This window comes from Myotis lucifugus, unplaced genomic scaffold (genome assembly GCF_000147115.1).
Source record: "Myotis lucifugus unplaced genomic scaffold, Myoluc2.0 scaffold_555, whole genome shotgun sequence".
Lineage (NCBI taxonomy): Eukaryota > Metazoa > Chordata > Mammalia > Chiroptera > Vespertilionidae > Myotis > Myotis lucifugus.
Genome location: NW_005871603.1, coordinates 345,768 through 358,871, shown reverse-complemented (window position 1 = coordinate 358,871; position 13,104 = coordinate 345,768). Strand labels below are relative to the sequence as shown.

The 13,104-nt window shown below is 44.8% G+C and overlaps 1 long non-coding RNA gene across 1 annotated transcript; it reads right to left on the bottom strand.

The window, feature by feature from the left end:
• Positions 1-2,062: 2,062 nt before the first annotated feature.
• LOC102439820 lies at positions 2,063-11,726 on the bottom strand. Its single transcript, XR_001345690.2, has 3 exons — positions 11,527-11,726; positions 9,913-10,031; positions 2,063-2,081 (listed from the first exon to the last, which is right to left on the bottom strand). It is a non-coding gene; the product is annotated as an uncharacterized LOC102439820 (long non-coding RNA).
• Positions 11,727-13,104: the final 1,378 nt, after the last annotated feature.

Here is a 13,104-nt window from a genome sequence, read left to right as displayed (position 1 = left end):
AATGGACGAAGGCCTAGCTGGTGTGGCTCAGGGTTCAGCATTGACCTATGAACCAGATCATGATTCGATTCCCCGTCAAGGCATATGCGTGGGTTGCGGGCTCAGTCCCCAGTATGGGGCGTGCAGGAGGCAGCCAATCAATGATTCTCTCTCATCATTGATGTTTCTCTCTCTCCCTCTCCTTTCCTCTTTGAAATCAATAAAAACACATTTTTTTTAAAAACGGACAAAGTATTTAAATAGACACATCTCCAAAGTGGACATACAGATGGCCAAGAGACATATGAAAAAATGCTCAAAGTCACTGATCATCAGAGAGATGCAAATTAAAACAACAATGATGTATCATCTCACACCTGTCAGAATGGCTACCATCAACAAATCAACAAAAGACAAGTGCTGGCGAGGATGTGTAGAAAAGCAAACCCTAGTTCACTGCTGGTGGGAATGCAGACTGGTGCAGCCATTATGGAAAACAGTATGGAATTTCCTCAAAAAATTAAATATGGAACTCCCATTTGACCCAGTCATCCCACTTCTGGGAATATATCCTAAGAAACTCGAAACACCAATCAGAAAGGATGTATGCACCCCTATGCTCACAGCAGCACAATTTACAATAGCTAAGATCTGGAAACAGTCCAAGTGCCCATCAGTAGATGAGTGGATAAAAAACCTGTGGTACATTTATACCATGGAATACTATGCAGCAGTAAAAAATAATCTCTTACCCTTTGAAATAGCATGGAGGGACCTGAGAGTATCATGCTAAGTGAAATAAGCCAGTCAGCGAAAGACAAGTATCACATGATCTCACTCATATGTGGAATCTAATAAAAATAAACTGATGAACAAAGATCCAGAGACATGGAAGCATGGAACAGAGTGCGAAATCTCAGAGGGAAGGCGTGGGCGGGTGGGCTGGTGGGTGGGAGGTAATCAACCAAAGACCTTGTATGCATATATGCATAACCCATGGGCACGGACAATTATGTGGTGAAAGGCTGGGGGCCGGAGGGCGGCTGGAAGAAGTTAATGGGGGGGTGGGGGGGGTACCATATGTAATACTTTCAGCAATAAAGATTAAAAAGAAAAAATTGCCATAGCCAGTTTGGCTCAGTAGATAGAGTGTTGACCTACGGACTGAAGGGTCCCAGGTTCGATTCCAGTCAAGGGCACATGCCTGAGTTGCAGGCTTGATCCCTAGTAGGGAGCGTGCAGGAGGCAGATAATCAATGATTCTCATCGTTGATGTTTCTATCTCTTTCCCTCTCTCTTCCTCTCTGAAATCAATAAAAATAAAAAATATTTTTAAAAAACATTTAAAAAAATAAGTAAAAGAGAAAAAAAAGAAAAAATTATCCTTGAGTGGGGATTCACAAAAAACAAATAAACAAAAAACTCTTCTCAAAAGAAGCAAGATGGCAGCGGAATAGGCAGACGCGTCCCAAGGCTTGTCCTGGAGCAAACAGAATGAGCAGCTGAAACAGGTAACATCCACCCCTGAATTGGCGAAGTATACTCAGCTGGTGAGACAGTTTGCAGCCGGGAAGGGCAGAGTTCCCCTGGAAAGGTAAAAACCAGGGACCTGGGCAGGAAAGTTTGCCAGATCTCTGAGCCCAGCCGCGTCTCTTGGGACAGGCACAGCCCCTGACTGGGGAAAGGAGATCCACGGGACTGTTGGAGCCGGGGGATTTGAGATCTGGGTTCCATAATTACGGAGGACTGAGCCTTAAGGGGGCAGCCTGAAGCGCTGACCAGACCATGCAGTGCCAGTAAGAGAGGAGCTTACGGAGACTCAGTCTTCCTCGTTTCTGCGGCCGGCGTTTGTTTGTTTTCACTGAACCCTATTCATAGGACAATTCGGATACAGACACTCACCCGTGCTGAGGAGCAGGAGAAGGTGCGGACAAGTGGAATCTGGGAAGAGGCTGGGGAGAGAAGGGGGTCCAGGAGAGGTGGCAGCAAATTGAGTGCTGAGTCACGCCTGAGCCCAGGACTTGGGCAGCCATTTTCTCCTGAGGATATAACTCCTCCCTCCAGGCCCCAGGCAAGGAATACAGCCACACCCAGATTCCACCCTGAATGGCATGAAGGATTAAACAAATCTGATTAGTCCCTGGGAGTAAACAGGGTCTGGCCTATAGAGGGGCCTTGAGTCCCAGCAACAGAAAAAAAAAAAAAAAATCACAGACACTCCAGAAATTGGGATCTTAAGCCAGCCAAAGGAATGACATTTCAATTTTTCATTTTTATTTTTTTATTATTATTTTATTAGCTTTTTTTTTTGCTTTTTTCTTTGTTTCCCTTTTTTTGTTTGTTGCTTTATTTTCTACTATTTCACATTATTTTTTCATCATTCAATTTTATTTTATTACTTGTTATTCCCTTTTTTTATACCATTTTTTTAAATCAATTTTTTTATAAATATGTTATTTTGTTCCCTTTCTGTCTCTTCTTATCTACTCATCCCTTTTCTACCTCCGCTATACTGAAGTGAGGTCCTCCCCATATTTATCCAATTCTTAACCTTATTTCCTATATATCAACTCAGCCTCTACAGATTCTGCCCCCACCCTCTTTACTGGGTGTTTGGTGTTTGTATTTGTTTGATTTATCTATTGGTTCTGTGTTTTCTCTCTCTCTCTCTCTCTCTCTCTCTCTCTCTATATATATATATATATATATATATATATTCTCCTTTTTCTTTTCTCTCCTATCTTTTTTGTTTTTTTTTCTCTCTCCTCTCTCTCTCTCCCCTCCCTCTCTCTCTCTCTCTCTCTCTCTCTCTCTCTCTCTCTCCGATATCATTTGGACTCTCTTTTCTCTCCCCTAATTCTCTTTTCTCAGGTGGTCACTTATATTGGGGTTATCGGTGTCGTGAATACATTCATCCTTTGTTCCCCTTGAGTCATGTCTTGTTAAGGTGAATTTTATCCTTTCTGGCTAAAGTGCTAGAGAGCAAGCCACATAACCAGACACCTGGAGAGGAGGAGCAGCGACGCGTGCAGCTCACTCCCGTCCAAAGAGCAGCAGCCATGCAAGCAGCCCACCCCCATCCGAGGAGCAGCAGACTTGCAATCAACCTGTCCAAGTCCAAGGAGCAGTAGCCCCACAAGCAGCCCACCACATCAGAGGAACAACAGCAGCGTGCAGCCAGTCCCCATTCAAGAACAGCAGCCACGTGAGCAGTCCGCAGCAGTTCAAGGAGTAGCAGCTGCGTGTGTAGCCCGCCCCCATCCAAGAAACAGCAGCCTCGTGATCAGCACACCCTCTGTCTGAGGAACAGCAGCTGTGTGAGAAGCCTCCCCCCACCAGCCAGAGGAGCCACCACAGCTGTGAACAGCAGCCACCAGAGGAGCTGCTGCCAACTGAGGAGCAGCTGCTACCACAACCGCCCGAGGAGCAACCGCAGCCCGAGGAGCCACTGCCACACAAGGAGCAGCCCCTGAACGACTCAACATCTAGATCTGTCGGTGAGATCAAACATGGGTAGACAAAGAAACCCCCAAAGGAAAGAAGAGGAGGACTCGCCAGAAAAGCAGCTAAGTGAAACAGAGGCATGCAACATGTCAGAAAAAGAATTCAGATTAAGGGTCCTAGAGTGCATAAACCGGATAGAGGAAAAAATCAACAACTTATGCAAGAATCAAGAAGAAACAGATGAAAAAATCAACAACTTATGTAAGAACCAAGAAGTAATGAAGAGTGATATAGCTGCAATAAAAAACACCATTGAAAGTTTCAACAATAGACTAGGAGAAGCGGAGGACCGAATTAGCGAATTAGAAGACAGGGAAGCAAAACACACCCAAACTGAACTGCAATTGGAGAAAAAAATTAAAAGACAGGAGGAGAGCCTAAGGGAGCTATGGGACAACATGAAACGAAACAACATACGAATAATAGGGGTGCCAGAACAACAGAAAGAGGAACAAGGGTTAGAAAACCTATTGGAAGAAATAATATCTGAAAACTTCCCTGAGGTGGGGAAGAAAAAAGTCACACAAGCACAGAGAGTCCCAAACAAGATGAACCCGAAAAGACCCACGCCAAGGCACATCATAATTACCATGGCAAATGTTCAGGACAAAGAGAGAATCTTAAAGGCTGCAAGAGAGAGACGGAAAGTTACATACAAGGGATCTCCCATTAGATTATCAAATGATTTCTCAACAGAAACACATCAGGCCAGAAAAGAATGGACAGAAATTTACAAAGTGATGCAAAACAAAGGACTGAATCCAAGAATACTCTATCCAGCAAGGCTATCATTCAAAATTGAAGGGGAAATAAGAAGCTTCACAGACAAAAAAAGGTTAAGGGAGTTTATCACCACCAAGCCAGCAATGCAAGAAATGCTAAAGGGACTGGTGTAAAAAGAAGAAATAAAAAGCTAAGAAAGAAAACAGGCACAAAAAATAGAAATGGCTACAAACAAGTACCTTTCAATAATAACTTTAAACGTAAATGGACTAAATGCTCCAATCAAAAGACATCGAGTGGCTGAATGGATAAAACAACATGACCCATATATTTGCTGTCTACAAGAGACCCACCTCAGAAGAAGGGACTCACACAGACTGAAAGTGAAGGGATGGAAAGATATCTTTCAGGCAAATGGAAATGAAAAAAAAAAGCTGGGGTAGCAATACTTATATCAGACAAAATAGACATCAAAGTGAAGGCCATAACAAGCGATAAGGAAGGCCACTTCATAATACTAAAGGGATCGATACAACAAGAAGATATAACCCTGATAAACATATATGCACCCAATGCAGGAGTACCCAAATACATAAAAAAACTCCTGGAAGATATCAAGGAAGAGATCGACAACAATACAATTATAGTAGGGGACTTTAATACACCACTGACATCACTGGATAAATCCTCTAGACAAAAAAATCAGCAAAGAAACAGCAATCCTAAATGACTCACTAGATCAGATGGACTTAATTGACATCTTCAGAACATTTCACCCCAAAGCCACGGAATATACGTTCTTCTCAAGTGCACATGGGACATTTTCAAAAATAGACCACATATTGGGTCACAAGCAAAGTCTCCCCAAATTCAAGAAGATTGAAATCATACCAAGCATCTTCTCAGATCACAATGGCATAATATTAGAAATAAACTATAATAAAAACAACCAAAAAAAAAAAAAAAAACAACCCAAAATACTCAAACACTTGGAAGCTGAATAGCATGTTATTAAATATTGATTGGGTTACCAATGAGATCAAAGAAGAAATTAAAAACATCCTGGAAACCAATGACAATGAAAACACAACAATCCAAAACCTATGGGACACAATGAAAACAGTCCTGAGAGGGAAGTTTATAGCCCTACAGGCCTACCTCAAAAAACAAGAAAAAATGGTAATAAATCATCTAACTCTACATCTCAAAGAATTAGAAAGAGACCAACAAGAAAAGCCCATAGTGAGCAGAAGGAAGGAGATAATAAAGATCAGAGCAGAAATAAATAACATAGAGACCAAAAAAACAATACATAAAATCAACGAAACCAAGAGCTGGTTCTTTGAAAGGATAAACAAGATTGATGAACCTCTAGCCAGGCTCACCAAGAAGCAAAGAGAGGACCCAAATAAACAAAATCAGAAATGATAGAGGCGAAATAACAACAGACCCCACAGAAATACAAATGATTGTTAAAAAATACTATGGACAACTCTACTCCAACAAACTAGACAACCTGGAGGAAATGGACATATTCCTAGAAAAATACAACATTCCAAAACTCAATCAGGAAGAATCTAAAAATCTCAATAGGCCAATAACTATGGAAGAAATTGAAGCAGTCATCAACAAGCTTCCAGCAAACAAAAGCCCAGGGCCAGACGGCTTCACAGGGGAGTTTTACCAAACATTCAAGGAAGAACTAAAACCTATCCTCTTCAGACTACTACAAAAAATTCAAGAGGAAGGAACACTTCCAAGCTCATTCTATGAAGCCAGCATCACCCTCATACCAAAACCAGGGAAAGACAACACAATGAAAGAGAATTACAGGCCAATATCCCTCATGAACATAGATGCCAAAATCCTCAACAAAATCTTAGCAAATCGGATCCAGCAGTACATCAGAAAGATCATACACCATGACCAAGTAGGATTTATCCCAGGGATGCAAGGATGGTACAATATCCGCAAATCAATAAACGTGATACATCACATAAACAAATTGAAAGAAAAAAACCACATGGTCATATCAATTGATGCAGAAAAAGCATTTGACAAAAACCAACACCCATTTCTGATAAAAACTCTCAGCAAGGTGGGAACAGAAGGATCATACCTCAACATAATAAAAGCCATATATGACAAACCCACAGCCAACATCATACTCAATGGACAAAAACTAAAACCATTTCCCCTAAGAACAGGAACAAGACAGGGATGCCCACTCTCACCACTCCTGTTCGACATAGTACTGGAAGTATTAGCCATTGCAATTAGACAAGAAGAAGAAATAAAAGGCATCCAAATTGGAAAAGAAGAAGTAAAACTGTCCTTATTCGCAGATGACATAAAAAACCCTAAAGACTCCATCAAAAAACTATTAGGCTTAATAAATGAATTGGCAATGTAGCAGGATACAAAATTAATGCCAAGAAATCTAAGGCATTTCTATACACCAATAGTGAACTTACAGAAAGAGAGACTAAAAAAGCAATCCCATTTACCATCGCACCAAAAAAATTAAGACACCTAGGAATAAACTTAACTAAAGAGGTAAAAGACCTCTACTCAGAAAAGTACAGGACATTGAAAAAAGAGATAGAGGAAGACATAAACAGATGGAAGAACATACCATGTTCTTGGATTGGTAGAATCAACATCATTAAAATGTCCATACTACCCAAAGCAATTTATAAATTCAACCCACTTCCCATTAAAATACCAATGGCATATTTCACAGATCTAGAACGAACTCTCCAAAAATTCATCTGGAATAAAAAAAGACACCGAATAGCTGCAGCAATCCTGAGAAAGAAGAACAAAGTAGGTGGGATCTCAATACCAGATATCCAGCTGTATTACAAAGCCACTGTTCTCAAAACTGCCTGGTACTGGCACAAGAACAGACATATAGATCAATGGAATAGAACAGAGAACCCAGAAATCGACCCGAACCAATATGCTCAATTAATATTTGACAAAGGAGGCAAGAACATACAATGGAGTCAAGACAGTCTCTTCAATAAATGGTGTTGGGAAAATTGGACAGATACATGCAAAAAAATGAAACTAGACCACCAACTTACACCATACACAAAAATAAACTCAAAATGGATAAAGGACTTAAATGTAAGACGGGAAACCATAAAAATACTAGAGGAATCCAAAGGCAACAAAATCTCAGACATATGCCGAAGGAATTTCTTCACCAATACAGCTCCTAGGGCTTTGGAAACTAAAGAGAAAATAAACAAATGGGATTACATCAAAATAAAAAGCTTCTGCACAGCAAAAGAAACCATCAACAAAACAACAAGAAAGCCCACCACTGCATGGGAGAACATATTTGCCAATGTTATCACCGATAAGGGTTTAATCTCCAACATTTATAGGGAACTCATACAACTTAACAAAAGGAAGATAAACAATCCAATCAAAAAATGGGCAAAGGACCTAAATAGACACTTTTCAAAAGAGGACACTCAGAAAGCCAAGAGACATATGAAAACATGCCCAAAGTCACTAATCATCCGAGAAATGCAAATCAAAACAACAATGAGGTACCATCTCACACCTGTCAGAATGGCTATCATCAACAAATCAACAAACGACAAGTGCTGGAGAGGATGTGGAGAAAAGGAACACTCGTGCACTGCTGGTGGGAATGCAGACTGGTGCAGCCACTATGGAAGACAGTATGGAGTTTCCTCAAAAAGTTAAAAATGGAACTCCCATTTGACCCAGTGATCCCACTTCTAGGAATATATCCCAAGAAATCAGAAACACCAATCAGAAAGGATATGTTCATAGCAGCACAATTCACCATAGCTAAGATCTGGAAACAGCCTAAGTGCCCATCAGCAGATGAATGGATTAGAAAACTGTGGTACATGGACACGATGGAATACTATGCTGCTGTAAAAAAGAAGGAATTCTTACCATTTGCGACAGCATGGATGGAACTGGAGAGCATTATGCTAAGTGAAATATAAGCCAGTCGATGAAAGAAAAATACCACATGATCTCACTCATTTATGGATAATTAAGACCATTATAAACTGATGAGCAAAAATAGATACAGAGGCAGAGCAACATTGAACAGACTGTCAAACTACAGCGGGAAGGCTGGGGAGGGTTGGGGGATGGGAGGGGGAGGTAAGTGATCAACTGAAGGACTTGTATGCATGCATACGAGCATAACCAATGGACACAAGACACTGGGGGGCATGGGAGGCTAGGGGAGGGTCAAGGGGAGAAAACAAAAGGAGACATATGTAATACTCTGTGTAATACTTTAAGCAATAAAACAATTAAAAAAAAGAAAAAAAAAACTCTTGTCAAGAACTATGTTTCACTCTTCTGAAATGATCTTGAAAATATTAAAAATGCTACATATGTTACAGAAAGTTATAAAATTGCATGTGTAATGAGCAATAAAGAGGAAAGTAAAACCAAATGCCAATTGTCACTTTCCAGGCTTGTGAATAAATGTCACCCTATCCCTATACTTAATCTCATTTTCCTAATCCTATCTAATAATAGACAAACATGGTAATTGACCGTGCCTTCACTACGCCTCCCATTGGCTAATCAGCGCGATATGCAAATTAACCACCAACAAAGATGGCGGATAATTTGCATACTGCAGGCAGGGCAGGACAGCGCCATCCCGCCTGCCCTGCCGCCATCCGGGCCTGCTATCTGCGACCCGGGGCGGCGGGCGTCTGTGTGCTCTGTGTGCGACCCGATCCGGGGCGGCCGGGAGGGGCAGCAGTGATCGGCCGGCCTGCCCGGGCGTCCTGTGTGCGACCTGACCTGGGGCGGTGCCCCAACCCCCGGATCGGCCCTGCCATGTGCACGACCTGGGGCAGCACCCCAACCCCCGGACCGGCCTTGCCGTGGGCGCGACCCGGGGAGGCGGGGCAGGCACCGAGGGATCGGGCCTGCCCTCTGCCACCTGGGGAGCGGGCCTAAGCCAGCAGGTGGTTATCTCCCGAGGGGTCCCAGACTGTGAGAGGGCACAAGTGGGGCTGAGGGACACCTCCCCACCCCCCTCCCCCGCCAGTGGACAAATTTTTGTGCACTGGGCCTCTAGTATTCTATAATGATAATGCATTTTTAATTCTTTTAAAATATATTTTTATTGATTTCAGAGAGCGAGAGAGATAGAATCATCAATGATGAGAGAGAATCATTGACTGGCTGCCTCCTGCACACCCCACACTGGCAATCGACCTGTAACCCAGGCATGTGCCCTGACCAGAAGTTGAACTGGTGACCTCTTGGTTTCTGGGTCCATGCTCAACCACTGAGCCATACCGACCAGGCAGAACACATTTTTAAAATAAAAAATATAGAGAACTTACAATGATAACTCAACATATATTAATCAACATCACTACACCTATCCCAAAGACAGTAACCCTGACGTGTAGTCAGGATAGTCCCCCAAACGCTGCCAGGTTCTGGAAGCCAGCATGGAGTTCGTAAGCTCTCCACTGCAGCCCCCAGCCCTGCAGCTCCTGTCCAACAGCCCAGCGTTTACCCAGGTGCTGCCACCATAGGCAAGACCCAGGGGCCTCAAAGCTGAGCAGACACACAAACTATTCTTGCAACTTTTCTCCAAGTCTAAACCAAGGCAAAACAAAACTTTTTTTTTTTTTAGTTGCATAAAAGACAGTGAAGGACAGTAACTGGTTTTACCTTCTTTCTTTTCTTCTTTCGTCCATCCTTTTATCCAGAGCTGCATAAATAGCATCCGCTTCCTCGTCATCCTTTTCGTAGGGCCCACTTGAGAAGAGGCTCCCTGCATAGCCATTAAACTGGGAACCAAACACATCCCTGGAGCGTCAGCTTCTCCTCCCACACAATCCCCACCAGCAGGAACAGAGCACTTCCTGTGCAAATGCTACACAACATTCTGCACCAGAGAAACCCAACCTGAGGAGCAGCAAAGCAGCTGTCAGGGCAGGGAAGATGGAGGAGACTGAGCAGCCAATGTATGAGGGGTCTTGACGGGTCCTGGACCAGAGGACACAGATGGGAAACTGGGATTCAAATAGCACTTGTAGATCAGCTAAGAGTGCTGTGTCATTCGATTTGCTGGTTCAATAGCTACTAAGATCATGGAAGAAGGGGAGAAGCCTGTGAAGGGTACCCAGGAATTTTCCCCATTATTCTTGCAAGATCCCTGGAAATTTAAAATTATTTCTGAACTAATTTTAGAAAGCTTTTCCTCTGAGGAAAACTGCTATCTGTTAGAACATATCTGAAGAAAACTTCAATGGACTAAATGCCAATTAACAAAGAGGGTGGCCTGGCTGGTGTGGCTCAGTGGTTGAGCATCAACCCATGAACCAGGAGGTCACGGTTTGATTCCTAGCCAGGGTACATGCCCAGTTTGTGGGCTCGATCCCCAGGAGGGGGCATGCAGGAGGCAGCCAATCAATGATTCGCTCTCATCATTGCTGTTTCTATCCCTCCCTCTCACTTTCTCTCTCTGAAATTAAAAAACACAAACATTTAACAAAGAGGGTGAAAATTAAAGCAAAAGAATGCAAATATCACTAATTCCACTTTACATTTTGATCTTTAAATTTTCACTGGCTTGAGTGCTCTCTTTCCCCCCAGAGCATGTCCGCTCGAGTCTTCTTTTCGAGTGAACTTTCCTAAATTCCAAGGGCCCTCCTTCTGCTTCTGTCACTTGTTTCCCGAGTCTACACAGCCCAGCTGGCTCACTTCTATTACCTCTGTAACTTTTTTATTTTTATGAGTTTATTTTAATTAAACTGAAGACATATGTCAGGGAGCAAGATCTCAAATGCTCCTCTGTAACTTTCTAAATAAACTTGCTTTTATAATTTGAGAGAAAAAAAAACTTCACTGGCCAAGACAAAACACCAATGCAGTGGTTGTAACAGCTGCAAGAACATGTCTCTTTAAAAAAAAAAAAGTTTTTATTGATTTGAGAGAGAGGGGAAGGGAGAGGAAGAGAGAGAGGAACATCAATTGGCCACCTCTCTCACGCCCCCCACTTGGGAGCGAGCCCAAAACTGGGGCATGTGCCCCAACTGGGAATCAAACTTTCGACCTTTTGGTGCACAGGACGACACTCAACCAACTAGGCCAGGACAGATTTGAAGAGGTAGCAAATCTTTATATTTGTCCTGCTCCCCTCACTCCACTACAGAAACCCCACGAATAGATGAAAAAGTAAGTGCACCAGCCCCATCAAGCCACCCACCACAGATGCCAACAGCACACAGGGTTCAGAAGCTGCTCGGCGCCTGGAGACTGGCCGGGGAGCCCACAAGTCACCTCATCGTAGTTGGTGTCATTCAGATCCTCATCATCGTCATCCGCAGCCTGGCTCTTCTTCATCTGGTCCCCGACGGTCCTCTTGCCCGGCGGCGCGTGGCGGTCATCCACAGGATCGTTGGCATCCCGGGCAGGCCCGATGTCTGACCGGGTGGTGAAGCCAGTGGCGCTGCAGAAGACCCCAAGACACCCATTTACCTTGTTCCTGTGCGCTTCCCGCCACACTCGTCGCTTTTCCTAACACCTCCAGACGCTGGTGGCAGAAAGCCTTCCACCCACCCTGAGGTTATTCAGACTTGCTTTTGCCACCACATCCTCCTTAGGAGAGAATCCCCAGGGCATGAGGCTGCCCTCCTTCCAGCCCCAGGCCCCATGCCCAACAACCTCCCATCCAACCAGGCCCTCAAACCCGACCTGCGGCTACTCTGGGCTGTTTCAGCTGATGACAGTGCCATCCTGGCATTAAGGCAGACACCCTGGTGTCAGCTTTGCCTCCCTCAGACCTTCTCCATCCCATCGGTCCCCACGCTGCACTGAGTCCACCTCCCAACCCTTCCTTCTCAGACCATGACTCCCAACAGCTGGGAACCAAGTGAGCCCCTCACCCCCCCGCAGCTCTGCTTCCCCAATGCCTCCAGGGGCCCCGCTGCCATCACCACAGGTTCTGCTCAGACTCCTTGCTATCTATTCCCTCACCTGCCTCATCTGTTTCCTTAACTGCCGACCACACAAAATGTCAGTTTCTCCTATAACCCTGCCACATTTCTGCATCCCTAAATCCAGCTTTCCTTCTAAACCTGGCTCAAATGCTACCACTCCATAAACCGTCCCCTGGCCTCTGGACCCCAGAGTTCTAAATCTGTTACCCTGTATGAATTTATTTATGCATTTACCCCAACTCTCCTAGCCAACTACAGGTCCTCTGAAGGCACTGTCAAATATGAGGCTTATATGTACCCCACAGATTCTAACACAATACCAAGGAGAGAAACCCAGTTTTCCTAACCAAATCAATCATCAAACAGGATAACGACTGCTCATTTATTCAACAAGGTCTGGCAGTCGTCTGTGTGACGTGTGACGGGGACCCAGTCGCAAGACTCCCGGATGCCGCCCCTGCTCCTGGGGAGCCGAGTTTGAGCGAGCAGGACGAGACCACGGAGGCACTGCGAGCCGCCACAGGCTCTCCCAGATCACCGGGCAAGGCCCGTGCCGCTGGACACGGCGGGAGTCCGCCCGACGGCGAGGGCACTCCGCCCCCGCCGCAGAGCCCTAACCACGGGCTCGGGGCCGCCGCGTGGTGAAGCCCAGTCCCCCCGCGCCTGGGCAGCACGTAGAACTCATCCTGGGGTCTGTCCTCTCCCCGAAGGACGATCCTCCCTACAAACACTGAGCCAAATGGCCTCGCATCTTCCAGACTCGGTGGCCGCAGATCCTCACTGATTGTCTCAGTCGTAGTCGGCACGGTCTCGCCCCGGACCCCTGCCCCTCCCCAGCGCGGACCCGGCAGGCCGGCGCAGCCGCCCACGCTCACCTCGGCCAGCCCGCACGTAGCGAGCGGCCGGGGCATGCCCAGGA